The sequence below is a fragment of the Nannospalax galili genome, unplaced genomic scaffold (assembly GCF_000622305.1).
Source record: "Nannospalax galili isolate Female #2095 unplaced genomic scaffold, S.galili_v1.0 scaffold61, whole genome shotgun sequence".
NCBI classification, from domain to species: Eukaryota; Metazoa; Chordata; class Mammalia; order Rodentia; family Spalacidae; genus Nannospalax; species Nannospalax galili.
This window is the reverse complement of record NW_008345335.1, coordinates 426622-443412: the sequence shown is the minus strand read 5'-3', so window position 1 is coordinate 443412 and position 16791 is coordinate 426622. Positions and strand designations below refer to the sequence as shown.

General features: G+C 47.3%; 1 protein-coding gene across 1 annotated transcript in view; it reads right to left on the bottom strand.

Moving 5' to 3' along the window:
- Window positions 1–11763, bottom strand: part of Eva1a (eva-1 homolog A, regulator of programmed cell death) — a 65583-nt gene extending 53820 nt beyond the window's left edge. Inside the window, exon 1 of the mRNA XM_008841584.3 lies at window positions 11491–11763. The gene's annotated coding sequence lies outside the window, so the exon portion shown is untranslated. The remainder of the gene's footprint in view (window positions 1–11490) is intronic.
- Between the last annotated feature and the right edge of the window lie 5028 nt (window positions 11764–16791).

Here is a 16791-nt window from a genome sequence, read left to right as displayed (position 1 = left end):
TCCAACAATGTCCATCCCTCCAACAACTCTGAGGTCCAAGAAGGTGAGAACTAAGACTGTTGGAGTCACCACAACCTTATCATGACCCATCCTGGAGCAAGCTTTGTAGCAGCTGGTCAGATTTTTTAATGAGGGGCTGGTAGAGTGCTTACCTAACATGCCCAAAGCCCTCCATTCAATCCCCAGCAACACATTAATTTTTTTTTTAACTCAGCCACACTGAGGAGGTAGAGGCAGGAGGTGGATCAGAATTTTAAGGTAATCTTCAGCCACAGAGCAAGTGACTGGGATAAATAAGACCCAATCTTGAAAAAAGCCTGTTTGTTTTTGAATGGCTAAATAACAAAAACTGCTTTTCCTGATGAATCAAACACAAGTGGAATAAGCTATGGTATCAATGCAGTTACTCCTGCGCACACCAGAATTCCCTTCATGCCCACCACCTCTCCCCTCACCTCCAAGGGCCAAGATTCTTATACTCAGTCTAAAGCTCGTTACTCTCCCCCACAACCTGCTCCACACACACACTGGGCACCAAATCCTTTCTTTCCTCCTCAAAGCTTCGTGTCAGCTGTCACTCTCATGTCCCTGGTGTCTACAGAGTAAATGCCTGTTCCCCACAGACGACGTGGTGCTCAGCACTTTACACTTTCTGGAAGACCCCTTTGAAGGCAAATCCAGGGGATGATACACTGTCCATGAACTTGATGGTGTCTGGCTTCGACAAGTGATGACTCATTGCTGGGTATTGTGAAAGAAAGCTTCTGTGTTCCACCTATGAAAGGTGGAATGTTTGGAACAGACTGCTTTGTATGATGGTACGAGTGCATATGCATGTGTGTGAGAGGCCAGGGGTAAAAGGTTTTTCTTTTTCTTCCTTTCTGAGCCAGGATCTCTCACCAGGCTGGGCCTTGCCAAGTAGGCTAGGCCAGCTGGCTAGAGAGTCCCAGGGATCCCTATTTCCACCCAACATTGCTGGAATTGCACATAACACCACAGGAGGCTCTTTTACATGGGTCCTGGTTTCTAACTCTGATCCTCATGCTTATACAGAAGCATCTTACTGACTGAGACGTCTACTCAACCCCTCCAGAACTTCTTTAATGATATGCCACTGTACACACGGCTGCAGTCCAGAATATAGGACAAAATAGCAAAGATCTTTGTGGAAAGGAATGTGAGCAAGGAGATGTTTTCCCAGCATACATGATGTCCTGGTGGCTGCTCTTCAGGGCCTCCTTGGACTAGTCCTCTGCATGGATATATGTGGTCTCCTCTGGCACTGGAACTCTAGCTGACACTTGTAGCTCCCATCCTTTCTCTCCTAGCATCTACACAAGCCCTAGAAATAGTCATCTATGCTTCCTGCCTATACTGCCTCACCTTCCACTTTTTCATTAACCCATTCTTCTCACCAATCAACACTCACCAGTTCCTAATGCCCCAGTCGACGGGCACTTCACCATATGTGGACTTGCACCTGACTCAGGCTACCGCATCGTACATTCCAGACTCCCATTTCCTCCTTCCTTTCTGCATGTCCTCTTCTGATACTGTCTTCACTGGGTCTTCTCTTCCTGTCCCCCAGTGTTGTGTCACACCCAGCAACCCCTGCTCTCAGAGCAGGCTGGCATAGGCCTCGATCCCAACAAGCCAGGTGAAAATCCTAGGCCTATTACTGAGAGTTATATGGGCAGGTCATTCATTATCTCTGTACCTCAGTTTACTCAGCTATAAAATCAATACATTAACAGGAGTCCTCTCTGGTACTGGTTGTACTCTGAAGTTTAGACTCTTCAGCAAGACCCTTCCCAATGGAGTAACTTTGTTCCTAATTAGGATTAATACAGGGTTTAGAATGTTCAACACACACTTAAAAAGCACTATCTCGGGCTGGGGATGTAGCTCAGTTCGTAGAGTGCTTGCCTAGTATGCATCACATAAACCAGGCAAGGTAGTGCACTCCTATAATCCCAGAGGCAGGAAGATCAGAAGTTCAAGGTCATCCTTGGGGCTGGAGAGATGGCTGAGTTAAGAGCACTGGCTGTTCTTACAGAGAACCCAGGTTCAATTCCCATCATCCACATGGCTAACAACCATCCTTAACCCCAGTTCCAGGGGATCTCATGCTCTCTTTTGGCTTCCATGGGCATTGCATAAAATAAAATAAAAATAAATAAATAAATTAATTAATTAATTAAGTGTTAAAAATCATCCTCGAACAGTGAGTGTGAGGCCATCCTGGGCTACATTAGATCCTGCCTCAAAATAAATAAGTAAATAAATAAATAAATAGTAAAAAGTAAACATTACCCATTATGGTCCTCTTCCCACACTCCATAACTGTCCCTGATTAACCGATATATACCATGACTTCACTGTCTCTTGTTAAAAGCTGGTTCACGAATCTTCTTTAAGACCTCTCATCTTGAATGCCAAACCCATGAAGCCATCTGCCCACAGACACTTCTCCCCACCTGTCCTTGAAGCTTCCAACTTGACTTGTCTGAAACTGAGCTCATCGCTCTCCTGCCATGCTTGCACCCTCCCCCTCTCCTGATCTTCCAATGAATAGCCCCACTATCTTTCCAATGACTCTACCACCTCTCCCAATGAATGGTCCCACTATCTTTCCTTTGGTTGCCCAGGCCAAAATGATCTAGTCATCATCAGTCCCGGCCCTTCCCTACTCCCCCATCCAACCAGTCACCAGATCATGTTGACTTCAGTGCCAAGTATTTCTTGAGTCTGTGCCCAATTCTCCACCCCTGCTTCCAGTGTCTTAGTTAGAACCTTATTAGTTCTCACCTGGACAAGAGCAACAATATTAAAACTAACACTGGCCACTAGTATCAGTCCCTTATGGATGAAATACGACAGTAGACATTTCATGTATTTCATCATACAAAACCCTGACACCAGTGGTACCATCCATAAGTAAGGAATTGGAGTCTCTGTGTTCAGAGAAGACAGAAACTCACTGTCTAGCGCAAGCAACACAGAGGTATTGTAGGGCAGAGAAGTAAACTGAGATACATCTGATTCCAGACCCAAGGCTCTTTGCACGTACCATGCTGCAGTGGCATCCTGGCTGGTCATTGGACAGCTCCCTTGTTCTTTTCTAGTGTCTTCTCCATAGCCATACAGGTCTGCCATTACAATGAAACCTGGACTCAGTTTCTCCTCTATGAAAACCTGTAGTAGCTCCCAGTACCTTCAAAGTGAAATTTGAGCTCTTCAGCAAGACCCTTTCTGCTAGAAGACCTTTCTTGATGGAGTGGCTTTGCTCTTTTGCAGACTCACCTCCCTTCTCTCCTACTACACCTTTCTCACCACCACCACCACCACCCCCACCTCCGGTCTTTCTTGCTATCCCAGCTCAGCTGATGTAACCCTCTTCTGGGAGCACATAGCACAGCCATTGCCTACATCTTGGGACAAGACACCTGTAATAGCTTAGTTGTGTGCCCTAGAATTCCTGGGTTAGAAACCTAATCCCCAAGTCACATGTAAATGGTATTTTCAGATGGCCTTTAGAAGTAAATTAGGATAAGATAAGGTCATGATGAGGTCCTATGTCTGCACTCCTGGCTTTATAAGAAAAAGCAAGACCTAAGCCAGCTTGCTAGCTCTGGACAGCCATAGGATATCCTCTACCACTCTGTGATCCTGTAGGAAGGCCCTCAATAAATTCCAAGTTAGACTTCAGAATCATGTACTAAATAGACCTTTTAAAAAAATAATAAAACAAAATTCCCTGTCTGAGGTATTCAAGTTATAGCTACAGAAAACAGACTAGGAAGACATTCACTGACTGGGCACCTGCTATATGAAGGGACTCAGGTTTATATCAGGTGATGACAATTTAGGAATCATCAGGAATGGTCCCTGCTTCTAGAGAACTTACTTCAGTGAGAAGGATGGACAGTGAGATGCTACACACCTGCCTCTGACTCCCTCCATCTAGATCTCTGAGTTCCTTGGACAACCAGGGCACCTTGTTTATCTGTGGCTCCAGGACAAAGAACTAAGCCTGGTGAGCATGTGAGGGCATCAGCAAATGGTGACAGGTTGATCTGAGCAGACACACTGAAGCCATTAAGCCATCTCTGTGAGCCAAAGGGTCCCCCATCTTTATGAGTGTCTTTTCCAGATCAAATGCCCAAGTTGCTGCTTTTAAAATGCTTCCGAGATTCTTGGGATATAATACTGAAGAATGCTCGTGTCTACCATTCCTGCCCTGTGTGGCTGACTCACTAAGACATGAAGGGACCAAGTCCTTGAAGCAGGCAGTTGGCAGTGCTGAGCCCCTTCCAATGGTCACATAGCAGGAAAATAGAGAACAGAGAAAGCTACATCAAGATTAACATACAGATAAAGCCAGTTGGCAGAAAAAAGAATGGAAGCCCTTCCCTGCACGGACTTCACACAACAAACAGCATGCTCAAGAAAAGCTCACTAGCATACAAAATGAGGGAAAGGGAGGTGCTGTGTAAATGTCCTACAAAGGGCCATGAGGCTCCTCCAGCACTTTTGAGCACAAGCTTTCCCTTAGCTCACTAACCCACTCCCACTCGTGGGAGAATCTTTCCCTGTCTTAACAAAGTATCTCTAATTTCTAACCATGTGTCCCTGCTTCTTTGCAGCAGGAAACAAGAACCTAGATACTTCAGCAGGCATCTCTCGGGACTCGGATCCATGTGTGTAACAGTCATGCCACTCGTCCATGGGTTCACTGCCATATCTCAGGGCAGGGAGCCGCTGTCAGAAGTTGCTCTGCCAAGGGGTACACAGGACAGAGAGCCCTGAGAAAGTAAAGTACGTGTCTTCTCCTAGAGTTGCCACATGCCCCTTCCCCAAGGGCTGCTGTGACCTCTCTTCCTGACAAGATGAGCATGCAAGAGGATAGTCAGCTTGTGTTTGTGTAGGTGCCTGGGGAAAGCCTTACCCAGCTCTAGTGGCTATTCCTCCCTAAGCAGGAACAAGATCCCCTGAAATCTGTTCCCTTAGGCACAACAGCCCTTCCAAGTGACAGGCAAGAGGGCACAGGGCAAAGGGGAGAAGCTTTGCACACAGCAGGTGTTCTGTGAAAAGCCTTGATTTCCTCCAGACTTTATGGTGGCCTCTCAGCGGAGCAGCACTCCTCTTACAGCGGAGGGCAAAGTGCAAGCTGCCTTGGGGCTCAAACAGGGGCCCCAAGGAGGAGAACAGTAAAGGAGCCCCACTCCCAAGCATGGAGCTGTGGACTGCCCCACGCAAAACCCTGGAAGTCAGACCTGGGAGAAAGTGGAAGTGGGAAACTGGTAGAAAGAGCAGGAAGTGGCTGTTTCCAGCACCACAGCAGCACATGCTGCCTCTTGTTTTTCCCTCCTTTCTTCCCTCCTCCTCCTCCTCCTCCCCCTTCTTCTTCACTGGCCTTAAACTACATAGCTGACAATGACCCTGAACTTTTGATCCTCCTGCCTCCACCTCCTGAGTGCCACCATGCCAAGTTTATGCAGTCCTGGGAAATCAAAGAAACCCAGGGCTTTGTGCGTGCTATCAACTGGGCTACAGAGCTACACTCCCTGCCCCATGGTTTGTTGTTGTGGTAGTTGTTGTTGTTGTTGTTGTTGTTGTTGTTGTTGTTTTGAGACAGGGTCTTACTATGTAGCCCTGGCTGGCCTAGAACACACTATGTAGACTAGGCTGGTCTCAAACTCATACAGATCTCCCTGCCTCTGCAGTGCTGGGATTAAAGGTGTGAGGCATCACATCTGGCTTCTACATTCTAAAACAGTTTTTCTAAACTCTTTGATGATCATCCCCTGTGCTGAGCAGGTCTGGACCACTCAGTCTGTGACTGGAACCTGGTCCTGGGTCTGCCTTTAAGCTGTGAACATGGCCCTCTTTCTCTCTCTGATACATACCTCTGAAAGTAGTTGTGAGAATCAATGAGAGAAAGGCACCTAAATAAAGCACCAACCCCAGGGCCTGGCACCCACCAGCTTCCAGGAACCTCCAGGAGACCCCTTTCTACAGGGTGGGTTAGATAGTCTGAAGATGAGGGCACCCTCTCTTGCCTCCATTCCATGAGCCCTGAATGGACTGAGTTTCCTCTGTCCCTGTTACCAGACTTGCTGGGGGCTGAGCCTGGACCCTGCTGGCTCTAAAAAGCCAGGCTTGATCACTTACCCTCCATAGGTCAGTTAAACAGACAAAAATAGTGAAAAGGAGAAAAAGGAGATTTATACAGTGTGGTCACACTGGGAAGGAAACAAAGAGTACAGTGACAAGCCCCAGCCATCTTTGGGGTGCTAACATGAGGCTTAGATGTAAACAGAGGGCAAGAAGCATCCATAGCTAAGTAGTCCTCAAGGTATGGTCCAGCCCATCAGCCCCTCATCCTCTCAGCTCCATTCTCTTTGGCAAGGAGGTCTGAGAAGCCGTCAGAACTGTGTAAAGTCTCTGTCTAGGAGACAAACTGCTCTGGCTGGCACCAGGGCCCCAGTCTTTTCCTTCTTCCAGCATGAGATTCCTGGAGTAATTTGAATTTCTTCGGCAGTTACAGTCCCATCTGCATCTTGTTCTCATGTATCCCCTGTGCTGTGTGACTGTCTTCCTACCTCTCCATTCCGGCTATGACCATCTGGAAAGTGAAGAATGTATGATTTCTGTCCTAAGGTGTTCATTCACTCATCCCTCCAAAAGTGCCTACTTGTGCCCTGGGGTGAAAGTCTACAGATGCCCTGCAGAGGTGCCGCCATCAGTTATCCAATCAGCATGCAGATGTGCCCATCATCTACCAGAGCTTTATGCAGTGAGTGCAAAGGGCTTTATGCTCAGAGGAAGTCCACACAACTCCCAGGAAGTGTGTCAGCTCTGATAATGGCTTAGCTGCTGGATTAAAACAGGCCTGAATATCAAACCTAGTCTCTTACAGTTCTCCCTCCCCATTGTCCATATGTCTCTGTCTTGCTTGCTTTCTCTTCCCTTCTCTACCTCTGTCCCTCTCTCCCTAAGTTTGGAGAAATTACCGATTACTTAGAAATCCATACAGACTTCTGTATGCAGTAAAGGAAATTGTTCCAAAGCCCAGAACTCAGGATGGGCCATCTATACAGTTTAGCAGCCAGGGCCTTAAAAAGAAAACAAAACACCCATGCACAGCCACTGAGTTCAGTTTTCTTTTGACTGGTTTATTTGCTTACTGGAGACAGTGTGCCTCCCCTGCCCTAGGAAGAAAGAAGGCCAGCAGAGATAGAAGGCTGAGAGCCACCATTCAAAGCCCTCTGCACACCTGAACTGGAAATGCCCACTCCATTGTCTCTGGCAGTACAGAGACAGACAGCTGGACTGCTGATGAGTCAGTTACTACCCCAGGCTCACCTCTGGGCCTCTGGTCTCCACAATACCCCTACAGATCTGCCAGGCCCTTTCTTGATTTTCTGCCTTGTGTGTGTGTGTGTGTGTTTCCTAATAGTAATGCCCTTTGATCACCCAGCTCCCTGGACCCCAGCTTCTTCTGGACTCTTCTTGAAGGATGGGCTGGATCCCTTGAACACCCACTAGTCTCATTCCTACTTACTGACCATACTCTGGTGACCTAGTCACATATCAGGTCTGTGACCTAAATGCAACAGGCCATGTTTCTTTCATTTTTGTGTCTCAGCACTGAGCTACACATTATACCTGCATTCCAAGTCCATGCAACATCTAAAGAGTCCAGCAGCCCTCTATTAATAGACCAAAATGCCTCTTCACACACCAAACAGGATTCTCAGCAAGTCCAATGGCAGGGTGCATTTCATGAGGCTAGCAATATACCCATGAGAGCTACCCATGAACACTGTCAATAAGATGTGATATCACAGGCCCAAATACCTGGTACCAACAAGCCTAACACTTCCACCCACCACATTGATCAGATTATCTTCTGGGCCAGACTATTAAAACCTTGTTGTAAATACAAAAGAAGCCCAAAGACCTTAAATATGGATTTTCTTCCAACCTTTAATACACTGGGGAAATTCATTTCTCAGATCAGCAGCAAGGAAAAAGACCTAGAAGAAGATAATGCTAAGTAACAACAGGAGTCTAGGGTGGGAGAGGCAGGCAGTGCTAAATAGAACCCACAAGTTCTCTTAGACCAGGTTACAGAAAAGTTGGCACCCTGTTCCACCTTGTGAAGCAGTCCTCACCAGAGTGCTTCCCTGACCCCTGTAAACTGAGTGCATACACCAGGAGACCTCACTCCATTAAAGCTCGGGGAACGTTCTGCCAGAACAAGCAAACTCTGTGTAGGACAACTGAGGAGGCAAGAAGAGTGCACAAATGTGCAAGTATTTGTGCAAGGCAGTCTGGCCCAACAGAGCAAATGGCCCAGGGACCACAAAGGAGGGAACTCAGCTTTCAAAGCTAGGGCTGCTGTGAAGTAAATAGGATTCTAAGTTGGTGAAGTGACAGGCTATAACCTAGTATCCGGTGTCACACAAGGAATCAACAACTGGTTCCAAACATGGTTCTCCAGTACCTCATGATGGGCATATAAATCCCTTAACAGTTCCCTTTAGTAGCTAAGTGTCCTTTGTAAACCGTAGAAGGCATATTCTGCCATACTCTGCATCTGATCATGTATAAGGTAAAGAGACAACATGCATTCACCTACTCTCACCTGTCATTGCTTGGTTTTACCAGTACGCATGTGCATACTGCAAGGACCACAAACTTGGTAGAGACAAAGTTGGGAAGTCCCAGAGTTCCTTACTCCATGCTGAACCTCTCTCCTCCAGGTGGGAGTGTTAACTATACTCTTCTCTCCCATCCCCAAAGACAAAGGAAAAGGAAGAGTTGCCAAAAGAATAGCACAGTCTTGGTTTGTAAGTATGGTACAGGGTAAAAAAGGAAAAAATGATGGTTTAGGCTCTCGTTACTATATTCAACAAACCTCAGCTCACATTACCTGTTTATACAGTGTATGTTCTGAAATTCAGATGTTTTTGTGAATGTGACTGGCCAAACTCTGTGCCTTCATTCCTTTGTCTGGGAAGTAGTCATAATACCAGCACAAACTTTAAAAAGGCATTGTAAAGATTGAGTAAAAACTCAAAATGCTAAGCTTGAGCCACAAAAAAGCAGAGAGAAAGCACTCAGTATTAAGATGAATGGTTATCTTATGAGTTAGTCACACTATTCTGCAGAGAAAGCAAACTTTCTCTTTTCCCTCTTTTACCAATAAGTCTTTTAGAGATTCTGAGTTCACTTGCTCAAGGTCACAGAGTTTGCCAGTGACAGAGCTGGAATTTGAATATGGACAGCAACATCCAAAGCTTAGTGCAAGTTTAGCAGGCACTGTGAGCATGGGCCTATGCAAAGTTCTAGGTATGTGGATTTCAGTGGCAAGGTGAGCTAGGGGTCCCTACTAGGTGCTATAAATTCTAAAAGTGAGATACTGAAAAAATGGGGACTAGAAAAGGCTTCATTCAGAAGGGACTTGAATTCTATCCCCCTCCCCAAAATGATGAGGTATTTGCCAAGCCATGGGGAGGAAGGTCAGGCCTCAGAATACAGAAAGGGCAATGAGCTGGAATATTTCAAGTTCACAGAGGAAGGACTAGAAGGTGAGGCAGGTGGGTGGGGAAGTCCAAGGCTTGTGTGCAGGGGCACAGCTTAAATTTCACCATCTAAAGGCAGATTTGTGACCATACAGAAAGAAGGGTTACTGTTAGTGCTTATCAAACACACGCAGATCCAGGTCCCTTCTTTTAGCAATGGGGAACCAACAAAGGTGTGAGGCAGCAAGGCCCACTGGGGATTCAGCAATGAAATTCTGTCCCTGGGAATGGGAGAAGGGAGAGACATGCGGACAAGAGCTGGTGTAGTTAGCTAAACTGAAGCTGATAATAGAGTTAGAAATAATGGCTCTCTCTCTCTCTGTGAATTGAGAGTTAAGCCAGGGTGACTCAACACAAGCACTAATAACAGTTTGGGCCAGATTAACTGCCCTGTGGAAAGGGGACTATCCTGTGTATTAAGCTCTATCATACCAGGTGAATGGCATCCTCCCTCACATTGTGATGGCCAAAAATGTCTCCCAATACTATACCAGACATCTCTTAGGGGGCAAATTTTAAACCTCAGTTGAGAACATTTGCTTTAAACTCTACTATGGCTACTTTTATTCTTGTTGATGTGGTTTTTTTTTTTTGGTTTTGGTTTTTTTAAGACAGGGTCCCACCTAACTCAGGCCCACCTCAAATTCACTATGTAACCAAGAATGACCTTGAACTCCTCATCCTCTGCTTCCACCTCCCAAGTGCTGGGATCACAGATGTGGGCTACCACATTGTCCATCTCTACTTTTCACATGAGAAAATACAACCACAGAAAGGCATCTCCCAGGATTCAAAGGCTGGTGGTCTGACCCCAATGCCTGACTTCCTCACCTATGGCAGAATTAGAGCTTTGACTGCCTGGATGACAGGGAGGGGTTAAAAGAGTGACATTGAAAGGTAGACCCCTAGGGCCCACTACGTTCTTTGCACTGAGCTGGGGCTTCTGGGCCAGGATGACAACAGGCACTAAATAAATAGTTTGGGTTACAATGGAATCACGATGATTTCTATAAAAGGAAAAAGCCTGGTCTCCCCGGGTATGAGCAGCTAGGAGGCGGTGGATTCTTGCTCAGACTGGACAGAGGAACCATCTGTAGGGCTGGACTTAGGGTGTGCGATACTGACCAGGTAGGTTCCAAATCCAAGTTGGGCCCTTTCCAAACTCCGTCCCTCATTTCATTTTGCCAGTTTGTAAAATAGGGACAAGAGTTCCTGCCACAGGCTTGATGTTTGAATCCCGGGAGCTTAACTAAGAGCAAACGTGAAAACTGCTCAAAGCGCTCGGTCCCTGTCCCTTCCAAGCCTTCCTTGCCTCCAGGACTTATATCTGTGCTTCCTTCCACTCTGGAGGTTGGGACCCCCGGGATGAGCGCTGCGAGTCTAACTCAACCCATCTCCACCCTGAGAACGTCCCAATTAAGGCTTTAGAGGGCGCCAACCGCCTTTTCACTCTGTAGTCCACTCTGACTTTGGGGGCCCGGGGTGGTCGCCAAATGGCTCTGAGGGGAGCCAGGTAAGCATTTCTGCGCCAGGCGGACTTCAGGTGGGTCAGTCTCGGGCAAACCCAAGGTCAAACCCAGTCACTAAGGGCTGGCCACTCAAGCCTGTTCCCAGAAGCGGAGCAGCTAGTCAAGCACCCAGATTTGGAAAGCACTGTCTCCGAAGCGAGCTGCGGATGCAGGCAGCTGAGAGTGGTTTGATCCAGTCACAGAGGACTTAAGAGGTTGGAAACGCCGCGGGGACCCAGGTGAGAGAGGAGGCGAGAAAAGAAAGCAAAGCAGGACCCAGGCTGACACCTGGTTCTGAAACAAAGCGGCGGATCGGGATCCGAAGAGCCCTGGGGGTGCCCGAAGTGGGGGCGCTCCGGAGAATGGGGAGCTCGGGGAGCGCAGCTTACCTTCGTGGGGACCCAGGCGCGCACTTCCGGGGTCCGAGCGGGGGGTGGGGGTGACCCGGAGCGGATCGCCGATCACCCAAGGACGGAGGCTGCAAAGTGCTGCTCTGGACTCAGGCTTGGGCAAAGCGCACCTCGAAGAGAAATCCGGGCGGCCCTCCTGGGTCAGGGCTGAGCTGCGGACTCGGGACCCGGCCTCAGAACTCCCCGAGCCCGGCACACGCTGCAGGAGCGCGAGTCCGTGGGAGGAAAATGTCTCATTTCCTTCGGTCTCCCCCACTCCTCCGCCCCTCGGCTCCGGACCTGCCCTCCCCCTGCTCCCCGCCCCCTTCCCGGAGCCCGCGGCCCATGTGGGCGCCGCGAGTCGCGAAACCTGAAGGGCTGCAGAGCTCCCGGCGCCAACTTAGTTCACTCTGGCAACTCTGGCCGACCTCCCAGGGCTTCCCACCCTCCCGGGAGCCACGAGGTTCCCCATCTGCGGTCCTCACCCTACCCAGAACCTCCAACCTTTACCACTTGCTACAAGGAGGCTAAATCTGAAAACAGGCCTCCAATGCACCGCCCCTCCATAGGTCTCTGCCAGGGGGACTGCATTGAGCCTGCTTTAAAACCCCCAGTCCAGACAGGAAATAACCACTTACTTTGTTATATTTGATCGACTTTTTTTTTCTGAGTGGACAGCTTAAAGTCTGATACATAATCTCCAAGGAATGTTCATTTGTATTGGAAAGACAGCCATTGAAGCATGGTTTGAGGTTTTGTTTGTTAAACTCAAGTATTTACTGAGCTGCTGATGGGCACTGAGCTGGGTGCTGCAGAAGTTGAAACACAAACACCTGAAGGCATCCTACTCCTAGACAGTTACTACAGGTGAATGGGACAAAGAGAGGAGAGGACCAGGGTCTTAAGACATGGTCAAGTGGAAGAACTTTCTGTGCAGTGAGTGCAGCCTGGACAGAGGCAGAAAAGAATGATAGTTTCATCAAGAGGCCATGCAGCCTTGCACAGAGCCTGGGTGAGTGATGGGAGAAAGAGGGGAACAGGGAAGAGAACTGCCCTGCCAAACCAAGAAAGGACAGGCCTGCCTGCCAGGAACTGCCTGCCAGGAGTCCTGAGATGGAGCCAGAGCAGCAGCGCACAGAGCATGAAGAGGAAGAAAGACTGGAGATACAGAGTAAGCAGGGACCAAATGGGAGATCAGAAACCCAGGTCTCCTCGGGAGCTACTGGAAGTGTGATCCATGAAGGGCCACAGTTCCTATTAGACATAGAGACTCTCTGCTTCCTCTTGACCTGCTCAACAGGGAATCTGCATTCTAACAGAATCTTCCGATTCAAGTACACTTTAGTATTATTTGAAAATATTGCTTTTTAGACCATTAATGGTACGCTAGACTGAATACGTCTTAGACTGCGGAGTCCTGGCTGTACATTAAGAACCGTTGGTGAGCTTCAAAGCCCAGGAGGGGCCCAGCTGCACCCTCACAAATATTTAATTGGTCTGGGGAGGAGCGCCCATGAATATTCCTGAAATGCTCTCTTGGCTATTCAATACAGCCAGAGTTGAGAACTACCGTTCTACATTTGTTCAACAGGTGCTTGATTTACCCTTGAAATTCAACTCTTCTTAAAGTAAAACAACACCCAGGGGCTGAGGACAATGTAGACCAGTTTATTCTGTTCTCATACGTTCTCATCGTAGTCGCAACTGGTGAGGTAGAAAGGGCCCTTGCTTCCTTGGTGCATAAAGGACCAGGTTCTAGCCTCAGACAGCCGCTAAATAACAATCTGAACTTGAGTAAGGCCCCTTCCCTCAGAGTTCAGTTTTCTTATCTGTAAAGCGCACAGACACACACGCGCCCACACATGCACTTGACCAACTCCAAATTCCACACCCTGGCACTCAACATGCTCCCCATAACTGGCCGGCTGTATCAGCAGGCAGATGGAGAGGCAGCACAGAGGTTTCATAACCTAATGCTGAGTATACACCCACCCAGGGCACTCCATGCACAAATTCCTGGGATCACAGGTTTGACCCAGGCCACACATGTAGCTGGTACTCAGTAAATGTGTGTGGGATGTAGGAGTCAGTAGTTGCTGGTAGGTGAGCAGAGGCTTTCTCTGGAACCATTTGGCCTCAGACTGTTTTATGGAGATTTGACTCCAATCCAGAACCTATTCATTTATCTCCCAGACTAGAGACAGGACTTTGGAAGTTATCTGACCCTATCTGGCTTTAGATATAAATCTACTATTACTACTAAGAATGTTGAATACTTAGAACAAACTTGGGTCTATTAAAACATTGCCTCATGTCATGAAAATGAAGCAGATGCCTTTGAACCCTGGTTTTCAGGGGCTTTTGAGAATCCCAGGTATAGAGAGACTAAAAATGCTATCTGGAATAACCCTGTGTCTCTTGTTAAGCAGCAGGACACAGGTGCAACTGCTGGCCAGAGAGCCCCCTGGGGATCCTGTAAGTCATTCTCTAAAGCATGAGTCTTTGCATGGGAATGAACTTCAGGGAGCCCCACCAGCCCACAGTTCTACAGAAGCAGAAGCTCCTAGGAGCTAAGTCAAAGAATCTTCGGGCTATGATTGAATCTTAGGAAAAGAGTTCTCAAAAGCTCCTGGCTTCCTGGTATATATGATTGAGGGTAGGGGAGGCTTGAATGTGGGCAGATCACACCGTCATGCATGATGTATGAACTGCCTGTAATGAGGGCCTCCAATGCCAACTCCTAGGGATGCAAAAGATGTGGGGAGGGTGGGAAGGGGTCTGGGTTCATAGCATAGAGCTCTGATTCCAACCAGAAGAAGGGAAGTAGACCGTGGAAATGGTTTGTCCTGGGAGCTCAGGATGCAGAGTCCAGGTTGAGGGCTGTTCTCTGGGTCTCTCATTGTGAACTGCCTCACTTTTGTATACAGGGGATGCCGACAGGCTGGAGCTCCCTGCATAAGGTACAGGGCCTCGAGATCCCAGTTTGAAAGCAGGGGACTACCATCCCTCACAACAGTGTCCCAAACAACAGTACAAACAAATTTTGAAGAAAATCTTGAGCCCTGGAATCCCTTCAGCTCCCAGGGAGCATGGTAATTCAGCACTCCTTGGGCAGAGGTTGTAGCATTCTCTTGGGGCACAAACACTGAATGACAACATCTGGCAGAAGAGAAGCTATGTCCCCCCTCACTGAGCCCCATGCCTACTGTTTCCACTTCTAAAGCTCTGTTTACCTGACAACAATTTGGTAATTTTACAGAAGTGCATTGTAGCAAATTCTTACTAGTTTTTGCTTCAAAGGATACAATCTCAGAGTCAGATGTGGTGACTCAATCCTGTAATTCTAGCATATGGGAGGCTGAGGCAGGAGGATTGACATAAGTTTGAGATTACTGGCCTACAATGTGAGCTCCAGCATGAGACGCCATCTCAAAAAAAAAAAAAAAAACAAACAAACAACAACAACAACATAAAACCTCTGGGCCCACAAGATGACTCAACAGGTAAAGGTGCTTGCTGCCAAGCCTGACAACTCGAGTGCAGTCCCAGAACTCAGTTGACAGAAGGAGAGAATTGATTCCCTCAAGTTGTGCTCTGACCTCCATGCACACACATGGGTGCACACACACGCACATACAAATAAAAGTAAATAAATGTTAAAAAAAAGAAAAACCCCAAACTCTGACCTGAATTGTCTTCATTTACTGAAAAAGACCATGACACAAATCTAAATATGGAGGACAAAACACAGCTAAAACTAAGGTAAGCCCTATAGACCACTGAAATATACTCCAAGCTGATGCCTGGCTGAGGAGCCCACAAGAGGCCTGCATTGAGATACATCCATAGCATCCTCACCCTGAATCATCTGGTACTGTGAAGGATATTCACCTGTCAGTGCAAATCAGCTTGCCTGTCACTTCCTGAACTGCCTGTCTGTCACAGGGAATTGTTGTGGTCACCCAAAGCAACATCACTGCACATTACACTCAGGGCTTTCCCGAGGACAGGAAACAAGGTGGGATCCAGACCAGAAAACTGTGTCTCAATCTGTTAGGGTAGACCTTTTAAACAAATACACCTTTGTGGGTAATTAATGTGTGCAGCCATGTTTGACAGCTACTTTTGTAGGCAGAGGGAAAAAAATCTAGGGCTTCAAAGGCAAGGAACTTACACAACAGTGAGGAACTGTATCTGATAGCAAATGACTTGTGGGAATCATCAGAAAGAGGACATCAAAATCAGCCCACTACCCAAGGTATGTTAACACAACACCAAACTAGACATGGCAGTACATGTCAATAAGACCAGCACTCAAGAGGCTGAAGGAGAAGGATCACTGTAAGTTCGAGTCCAGCTGGGCTACACAGTGAGCCAGCCTCGAAAACATGGGGAGAGCCTGTCCAAAAAAAACACTAAACAAGAGCCGGGCGTGGTACAAGCCTTTAGTTCCAGCACTTGGGAGGCAGAGGCAGGCAGATCTCTGTGAGACAGAAGCCAGCCTGGTCCACATAGTGAGTTCCAGGAGGACTAGGACTAGGGAGACCTTGTCAAAAAAACAAAAAAACAAATCCGTGCCATGACACTGTCGTAGTTTCTTTTCCTGTTGCTGTTACAAAATGACAAAATACCCTGATAAAAGCAACTTAAGGGAGAAAAGGTTTATTCTGGCTCACAGTCCAGGTCACAGAAATCACAGTTGCAGGCACCTGAGAGAGCTAACTACATCACATCCATAGTCAAGAACAGGGAGCAACAATGAATGCCCGCTAGTGCCTATCCACTGCCTCTATTTTATGCAGTCCAGAATCCCCTGCCCGTGGAATGGTCCTGCCCACAATTAAAATGAGTCTGCCTACATCAGTTAATGGACTCAAGAGAATCCCCCATAAGCATAGCCAGAGGCCGTCTCCTTAGATTCTGACAAGTTGACAATTAACAGTGACCATCACAGACACTGGGAATGACTTTTACCCAGCCTTGTAACCAAAGTTAATCTTATGCTTTGAGATCATTTAACACTCAGCTTGTTCATAATGTACACAAGCTTACTAGGCCTTGGGTTCCTCTTATATTAAAAGTATAAACATATACCTTTAATCCCCCGTGAGCCTTCTTTGCCCCTGACCCAGAATAATGTAAATTATATATGTGAGTGTGTGTCGTGAAAATATCAAGGCTGCAAATGTGGACTATTCTTTGAAAGCAAAGAATTATGCCATTTATGTTGTAAAGAACAGATGAGATTAAATTAATAATATCTGTTTGTGGTTATGTTTGCTATCATAGTAAGGGTCAGAA